We start from the raw sequence: 9,414 nt of genomic DNA on the forward strand, positions 1-9,414 counted from the left end.
TATATATATACTGTATATATATAACATTTATATGACAATTAGTTTTAAATTTCTTACAGACCTCTGGGGCCCACGAAGTTTTATTCCAGTCATTCTTTGTTAACCATGTATAATAGCTGCTGAAAGATAATGGCCAATGGTGGCCATAATTTTCGAGATATGCAACTGTCCACATAGACTAGGGGTACTCAATAGGAAACCTCTAGTCTGAAATCAGACCAAATGCCAATTCAATCTAGACTGATCCTAAATGATTGTGTAAGCAAATGTGTAAATGTGTAAAGCCTTGTGAGAATGACAAGCCCTGCATCCCAATGTGCGTACTATCCATCCTAAATAGTATGTGAAACAATCACGTTCAGTTTCATTTCATTCAGTTACAGTTTCATTTTCATGGACTTTTTCCTGTTTCCTTTGTTCCATTTCTCCAGTCTTTAGTTGCTGTGACACTTCATTCAATCATCAAACCTGTTTGTCATTTAGTTTGTTATTACTGTGTATTTAAGTTCCTCTTGTGTTTCAGTTCATTGTTGGGTACTGTTGTGTCAACACAATGTTATGTTGCTCACTCATCTGTAGATTACCTGTGTTTGTTTCGTTAAAATAAACACCTTTTTGTTATTTGTACCATTTTGGACTTTCTTTTCATCTTCGATGGACTCTGAACATTACAACTACTAACTAGCACTTGTTAAATGTCTGCAACAGAATTATATGAACAAGCAAATACACACGAAGCAGCGCTGCACAGACCGATCTGTGCATGACATCAAAGTATTGTGAGAGCTATAGAGAGTAGATGGCTCCTTATGCTTTTGAATCTCTGATGTCATACAACAATTGGTCTGCGCAGCACTGCTTCAACACACCTACACTTTTGCTTCCCTTCTGTTGTTAACTGATGGCATGTGAAGTGTACAACATGCGTACAATAAGATCAGTCATTTGTCTGAAGAGTTACAAAAATTGCTTGTTCCAAATGATCTATTATCTATTATCTATTATTACCTGGTGTTGCACTCTCTACTTAATTGAGTGGGATTCATTTGAATCCCTTTACCAAAAGATTTATTCTGTTTTATTCACTGATTTGTTCAGTAATATTTCATTATTTACTTCAGCAGGTGGTGACAAATGACCATTTTTATGTGTTATGAGTGAGTAATCACGTTAATTTGTACCAAAATGCAACAAGCTTTTATACTTTATTAAAATTTGTCTACAAATCTATAAATAATGTCCTTATTAATTTGTAACACCTGATTTATTTCATTCATGAAGGAAATAGTTAATCAAACACAACTTCATGCTCCTTCACTGGCTCATGCTCATGGTCTTCTTTACATGCAGGAAAAGACACCAAACAAGTCACAAGTCACTTCAAAATATAGCTTCAAGGGGGCGGGGGAACGTTTTCCCCCAATGAACAATGAATGAACAATGACAATGAACAAAAACGTTCACTAAAAAAATTAGTTCCAAAACTCTGATTCCTGTCCGAACAACATATCACTAATCAAATGCATCTCAAATTTGGAAAACTCATCCAGAACTACAAAATCAACGTTTAAGTTGAATCCCGGGACCGAGCCCCTCCTTTAAGGGACAGCAAGCCAAATTGGTTAACCATCATTTATCATTATGTTGACTTGAGAAAGTTACTATTTAAACTTCTTCTTTTTCTTCTTCTTCTTTTTCTGAGTCCAAATTTTCTGACTCTAACTTCTCCTAGGGCTTTAATGCTACAAGCCCCAAACTCGGCAGAGACCTGGGCCCTGATGTGTAGCTTGTTGCTATATCTTGATCAGACTTATAGTTTTCGTCTAAATAATTATCAAAAATCAAAAACTTCTCATAGACTTACATTGTCTGAGCAAAAATGCCCCCTCTAGAGGACAATTGCAGTCCACTAGACGCCACAGGATAAGAAATCTTTCAACTTCCTCACTTACTTTCATTTTCAATTGGTAAAATTTACAAATAAATGCCAGTGTTTTCCTTGTATTGCTAAGCTAAATCGACGTATCTGATCATTACCAGTTCAGGTCTCCACAATAATGACTGTCTGATGTCCAGAGGCCAGTGTGAAAGACACTCGGGACAGATGACTGATCTGTGACTGCTCCGATCGGCCACTGCTGCGTCCTCATGACAGATTATGCTTTGCACATGTTTTAAAGCCTTGCCAGTTAAAATAGTCAAGCGATTTTACGATACTCGAGCAAAAGAACACATAAAGGATGTCAAGATAAAAGGACCCAGAAGCAAAGGCAAGTCAAACAGAGGATTTATTGTCCACAAAAACAAACTTAGGCAGTCTGCCGATCAGTGACCATATTCGGCAGTCGCAGAACTGGACTTTAACACAGGAGCACTGGAACATAAGGATTGACTTGACTTGCGAGTTCGGGGCGCCACCCCGGGCTGCAGGGCGAGGAGCAACTACCTCTCTGACTGCACGGACCGGAGGACAGCATCCGGAGGAGAGCGAACTGCTGGCAGCAGGTGACTGGGAGACTGGGCAGAAATCCAGGTTAGACACATGATGTTACAGAAGGAGACTCACACAGAGGATTAGAAAAATACAATGGTGTTTATTTTCAGCAAGAGATGCAGATAGTACGGGCAGGTGAGTATTTGAGCTTAATATCAGTCCTTAGGGAAGATGAGGAGAGTAACACCGTATTTGGTCCTCACAGGAGATCGTGGAAGGGAGACAGAGGACTGCCAACACCTCAGCTGATGAGTACACGGAGCTGATGACTGGAACGGACTAGGGAATGGAACACAGGAGAACACACTGGAGGAAACACAGGAGGTAAGTATAACAGGCAGGTAAGTCTTTCAATGTATCTCACGGATAGCATAGAGAGAGAGTCCACTTCATTGAAACGAGACCAGACACTGGAGTGAAGTGAGGTGTGTGCTTTTAAAGGGGAGCTGATGATGATTGCAGATATGTGACAGGTGCGTGTGATCAGTACTCAGGTGATGGTCTTCGCTGTGATTGGGAGGTGGCTGAGTCTGAAAGGCTCCCGAAAGGCGCGTCCCGCGCCGTAACAATTCCACCGGGGAGGGGGGGTGGGCGCCCTGGAGGCTGGTACAGGACGGAGACACGGGAGGCCTCCAGGGCGGATCAGGGAGTTCAGGAGGCCACAGACAGTTCGGGTTGCCATGGCGGAGCAGGTAGTTCAGGTTGCCATGGCGGAGCAGGGGACTCGGGAGGCCATGGTGGATCAGGGGACTCAGGAGGCCATGGCGGATCAGGGGACTCAGAAGGCCATGGCGGATCCTCCGTGGCCTTAGCCGGCTCGGCCACCACGGCCATGGGCATATGGCCCCCCCAAAAAAATCTTCTTGGGGAAAACTAGATATCCTTGTGGTCGCTCTGGAGGAGCGGGCACTTGAGGGCGCTCTGGAGGAGCGGGCACTTGAGGGCGCTCTGGAGACGAAGGAGGGCTGGACGGGACCAGTGGAGGCGAAGGAGACGAAGGAGGCTCAGAGAAGCGTGCTTGAAGCTAAACGCAGACCTTTAAATGGACAAACTATGGATGAAACCTGCTATGATTACCCTACTTTTAAAGCATATATTTGATTTAAACAATAGGTCTATATAATATTCATATAGGGAACATATTGTATTAGCCCTACAGTTGAAATACATGCATGAAATACTATTTAAACCTATAACATTTTACATAACATTTAACTATTTTATTTCACAATTCTGACTTTTTTTTCTTGCAAATGCAAGTTTATATCTCCTAGTTCAGACTTAATAACTTGATTAAACTCAACAAATGCGAGTTTGTCAATTCTGAGGAAAAAAAGCCAGAAGTCTGGGATTATAAACTAACAAGAAAGAATGACGAGTTGATTTTTCTTACCAGAATTGTGAGATATAATCTCGGAATTGCAAGAAAAAAGTCAGAATTTTGAAATATAAACTCAAAATTAAATTTTTTATTCTTTTATTCCGTGGCTTGAATAGACTGCTATGTTAAAACTGTCATTTTCTGCCACTAGATAGGCTCCGCCCACAAAAAACCTCATCGCTGTTTGCAGACACTGAAATTGGTCTATACACGAGATGTGGAAAACTGGGTGAACCCGTCTTAAAAAGGGAGGTAATTTAAGTCGCACTGCCACTGGACTGAGCACCTTAACAATCGAAAAAGGGCCAATAAATTTAGGCGCTAACTTACGAGATGGAGACTGTAGGGGTAGCTTGTGAGTGGATAGCCATACTCTCTGGCCACAAATGTATATCGGGGCTCTAGAGCAGTGATGATTGGCAGCCTGACAGGTGCCTCTCTTGTCTTACATAATGCATTGCGCATCCTCCTCCAGGTACGTCAACAGCATTTAATAAGGGCCTGGATGGAGGGGACGGAGACTTCGGATTCTTGAGAGGAGAATAACCTAGACAACAATGAAATGGAGATAACCCAGTAGATGACAACGGTAATGAGTTATAAGCGTATTCGGCCCAAGGTAGCTGTTCACACCAGGACGTGGGATTGTGAGCTACTAAAGTCCGGAGCAAACGTCCCAAGATCTGATTGACGGGTTCAGCTTGTCCATTAGTCTGAGGGTGAAATCCTGACGACAGACTGGCCGTAGCTCCGATCTGCCGACAGAACTCCCTCCAAAACTGAGAGACAAATTGCGGCCCCCGATCGGAGACAGCGTCAGAAGGTAGCCCATGGATCTTAAAAACGTGATCAAATACTGTAAGTGCTGTCTCCTTAGCAGAGGGGAGTTTGGGAAGGGGAACAAAATGGGCCGCCTTGGACAAGCGATCAACGACTGTAAGAATTACCGTGTTACCCGCGGAAGGAGGCAGACCCGTAACGAAATCCAAAGCGATGTGCGACCAAGGACGAGACGGAATAGGAAGAGGGCGAAGCAGGCCTGCAGGCGGGGAATTGCTAGACTTAGACTGGGCACAAACTGGACACGAGGCTACAAAACGGCATACATCACGAACTAAAGCGGGCCACCAAAAACGCTGACGGACAGTAGCCTGAGTTCCCCTTACTCCGGCGTGCGCAGCGAGCCTAGAGGCATGACTCCAGCGGAGTACAGCTGGATGCATGGACTTGGGAACGAATAATCTACCTGTCGGACACCCTTGAGGGATGGCGACGTGAGCCAGAGCCCTCTTTACCTGCCGTTCAAATCCCCAGACCATGACCCCGACCACATGACCGTTGGGCAGGATGGTCTCTGTGGATGAGCCGTCCTCCGAGGAACCGAACTGACGAGACAGCGCATTGGGTTTAGTATTTTTAGAGCCTTGTCTGTAGGAAATGGTAAAGTCAAATCGTGCAAAAAAGAGAGCCCACCGTGCCTGTATAGCATTTAATCTAGCCGATGTCGATAGCCGATCGAATATATTAGAGATTACGACGATCTGTCCAAACAACGAATGGATGGATGGCCCACTCTAGCCAGTGTCGCCACTCGCCTAGTGCCAACCGAATGGCCAGGAGTTTGCGGTCACCTACATCATAATTACGTTCTGCAGGCGAGAGACGGTGAGAAAAAAAAGCGCATTGGTGGACCCAGTCGTCCTGTGGAGAGCGCTGCAATAGCACCGCTCCCACTCCAACATTAGACACTCCAACCTCGGACACGGACACGACAAAACCCAAAAACGTAACAGAATCAGCATGAAAAACGCATTTCTCGGCCTTAACAAAAAGGCGATTCTCTAACAGGCGTTGTAGCACTCGACGCACGTGCTGAACATGTTCCCGGGGTGAGGGTGAAAAAATTAGAATGTGCAGGTACACGAAAACTAAAACATTAAGCATGTCCCTAAGGACATAGTTCACGAGCGCTTGGAACACAGCAGGAGCGTTGACAAGTCCGAACGGTAGAACCCGGTATTCAAAGTGGCCTAGGGGCATATTGAAAGCTGTCTTCCACTCATCTCCCTCCTTGATGCGCACCAAATGATACGCATTGCGAAGGTCTAATTTCGTGAAAATCCTTGCTCCCTGCAAGATCTCGAAGGCCGACGACATAAGTGGCAATGGGTACCGGTTCTTAATCGTAATGTCGTTCAACCCACGATAATCTATGCAGGGACGCAATGAACCATCCTTCTTTTTCATGAAGAAAAACCCCGTGCCGGTGGGAAAGGAGGAGGGAGCAATGGTACCGGCGGCCAGCGAATCTGCAAGGTATCTCTCAAGCGCTTCGCGTTCGGGTGCGGACAAGGAGTAACGTCTACCACGGGGTGGTGTGCTACCCGGGACAAGATCGATGCTGCAGTCATACGGCTGATGGGGAGGGAGAGAAGCATCCCGGGAACGACTGAAAACCGCTCGCAGATCGTGGTGAAATCTCCTTCTGGACACCAGACAAATTGCCGGGTTCCTCCTGAAACACAGAAACAGAGGACACAACAGGCACAGCCGAGACAAGACACTTAACTTGACAAGATAAGCTCCAGGACATAATGGTCCCCTCTAGCCAGTTAATTTGAGGATTATGCTAACCAGGGGTGCCCTAAAACGATAGGCGTTAGGGGAGAACGAAAACTAAAAAATGAAATTGTCTCTTGGTGATTGCCGGAAATGGTGAGAGTCACCGGAACAGTGGCTCGAAGGATCCTGGAGAGGATGTGACCATCCAGGGCATAGATGGTAGGGGGGTCACTTAATACTTGAAAAGGAATGTCATGATCGATTGCCCAGTTCTCATCCATGAAGTTCCCCTCAGCCCCAGAATCAACAAGGGCCGCAGGGAATCAGGGAATCAACAGGGAAAAGTGGAGCCCCCACAGCGTAAGCAGGCTTCGAGTGAGGTGTGAGTCTTGGGAGATGGGGAAAAGGTAGTCGCGCTCGCCAGTACTCCCCGATCTACTGGCGAGCCTTCTCTTTTACTGGACATCTTGCGGCGAAATGCCCGTGAGCACCACAGTACATGCAGAGACCACACCTTAATGCGGCGCTAACGCTCCACAGCAGAGATATGGAGCCCACCTAGCTGCATAGGCTCGGGTTCTAATGAGGTCACTACTGGAGGTGGGACGGCTGATGAAACCACCTGTTGCTCAGGGGCGGAGGTCTCAAAGCGCTTATCGATCCGGATAGCCAGTTCCACCAAGCTGGTCCAGGCGGGATGGTCAATCACGAGCGAGAATCTCCTCCCTTATCTCCCCAGAAAGACCCTCCAAGAAGCGGGCAGTGAGGGCTGGCTCGTTCCACTCACAAGTGGCCGCTAGAGTGCGGAACTCGACTGCATAATCGGCAGCAGACCGCCTACCCTGGCAAAGAGTAGCTAGTTGCCGAGACGCCTCCAGATCATAAACGGAGCGGTCAAATACCTTTATCATCTCCTCCTTAAATGAAGAAAATTGCTCACAGCAGTCTGCCTCTGACTCCCATACTGCCATTCCCCAGTCACGAGCCCGCTCAGTCAGGAGAGAGAGCACAAAGGCTACCCTGGAGTGGTCCTCGGCATATGGAGTAGGTTGGAGGGAAAAGACCACCTCGCACCGCGTCAAAAAGGCTCGGCACTCCGTGGGCTGTCCAGAATAGCAAGGAGGATTGTTTATGCGTGGTTCTGGAGAAGTACATGGCTGAGACAAGACCGGCTGCTCAGGGCGCAGGTTCTGCAGTAGATTAGTTAAGTCCGTCACCTGGGCTGAGAGGCTCTTCACGGCGTATCTGGCGGCGGCGAGTTCCTCCTCGTGTCGGCCCAGCATTGAGCCCTGCAGCTCCACTGCTGAATGAATTGGAGTCTCTTTTGCTGGGTCCATCCTTTGGCCAGATAAGTACACATGAGAACAAGAACAAAAGAATACATAAAGGATGTCAAGATAAAAGGACCAGAAGCAAAGGCAAGTCAAACAGAGGATTTATTGTCCACAAAAACAAACTTAGGCAGTCTGCCGATCACTGGCCGTATTCGGCAGTCGCAGAACTGAACTTTAACACAGGAGCACTGGAACATAAGTGTTGACTTGACTTGCGAGTTCGGGGCACCACCCTGGGCTGCAGGGCGAGGAGCGACTACCTCTCTGACTGCACAGACCGGAGGACAGTGTCCGGAGGAGAGCGAACTGCTGGCAGTGGGTGACTGGGAGACTGGGCAGAAATCCAGGTTAGACACACGACAGGACACAACTAGGCAATGCAGGGCTGGACTCGACTAAACCTTACAAATGATGGAATAGAGAGCCAAGAGACTGACATAAAAGCACAATAATCTGGCAAAAGACCTTGTAACACGCAGAGGGAAATAGAGAGGAAAATCAGCGTGCAGTCCCAGTCACCGCGAGCGCTGATTGTGATCGCGACAAGCTGAGTCTAGGATAGAACATCACGAAAATAGAAAAGGAAAGTTATTGTCTTCTTGCATTACTGACAAACTATTTTCCTGTTTGACTCTGTAAAGCTGCTTTGACACAACCAGTATTGTATAAAGTGCTATACGAATAAAGGTGACTTGACTTGACTTGACTATTTCTATCTTTTGCTGTAGTGTGTCAGTAGGAAATATCAGTTTGCATTTCCAAACATTAATTTTATAATTAATTGTAATAATCCAGTGAGATTTTTTTTTTGCACAAGGAGTCTGACAACAGCCAGTGCTCCACACAGAGATCTGATCTCACCATCATCCAGTCTGTCTAGAATGACATGAAGAAACAGAACAAACTGAGACAGACTAAATCCAGAAGAACTGTGGCAACGTCTCCAAGATGCTTCAAGAGACCTACCTACAAAGCTACAGTACTGTTAAAAGTTTTAGGCAGTTGTGTAGAAATGCTGTAAAATGAGGATGCTGTCAAAAATAATGTTATAAATAGATTTTCTTTATCAATTAACTTCTATTAACTAAATTAAATCAACATTTGGTGTGACCATCCTTTGCGTTTAAAGAAGCTTTTGCCCTCGGTTTTTCAGAGAGCTTTGCAGGTTGGTTTCTTGAAGCATCTTGGAGACGTTGCCACAGTCTCAGCTTTCAAATTCTGTCCATTTTATTTCGAAATATAAACAATAAATGTGATTTTATGCTCTTTAATGTGGTGTGACAGATTGCTTTGCCTGATGTCAAGCAGCACGTGAATCAATCATCTTTTTCTCTTTCGTTAGCACGAAAGAAACGTGAATGAACATCAGAAGGCATGCTGAAAGAAACAGTACAATCAACGTTTTTATCACAGTTTTTAATGTTAAATACTTGTGAAGAATGAAAGGTTGGATGCCACAGTCGTTTTTTGAGTGGAATTTTCACATTAATTACATTTATTTACGTGATATATGCTACCACGTAATATTCTCAAATATTACGATGATTAATCTCGTATTGCTACGACAAGGGTTTGAAATTAACACCCGCCAACCCGCCAAATGCGGGTAAAAATCAGCTGTGGCGGGGAACGCTGTCAAATAA

At 45.5% G+C, this 9,414-nt stretch overlaps 1 protein-coding gene across 4 annotated transcripts in view; it reads right to left on the reverse strand.

The window, feature by feature from the left end:
• Positions 1-9,414, reverse strand: part of LOC107693427 (proline-rich transmembrane protein 3-like) — a 24,335-nt gene that overhangs the window by 5,537 nt on the left and 9,384 nt on the right. The window contains exons 1-2 of one of the 4 annotated variants that reach the window (XM_016492822.1): positions 6,260-6,341; positions 4,325-4,422 (exon numbers count right to left, since the gene is read on the reverse strand). The exons of 1 other annotated variant lie outside the window; for it this stretch is intronic. The gene's annotated coding sequence lies outside the window, so the exon portion shown is untranslated. Of the gene's footprint in view, positions 1-4,324; positions 4,423-5,170; positions 5,304-6,259; positions 6,342-9,414 lie in introns of those variants that run through there. 2 more of the 4 variants (XM_016492821.1, XM_016492820.1) reach the window with 2 other exon arrangements.

The sequence above is a fragment of the Sinocyclocheilus anshuiensis genome, unplaced genomic scaffold (genome assembly GCF_001515605.1).
Source record: "Sinocyclocheilus anshuiensis isolate Anshui unplaced genomic scaffold, SAMN03320099.WGS_v1.1 scaffold1562, whole genome shotgun sequence".
NCBI lineage: Eukaryota > Metazoa > Chordata > Actinopteri > Cypriniformes > Cyprinidae > Sinocyclocheilus > Sinocyclocheilus anshuiensis.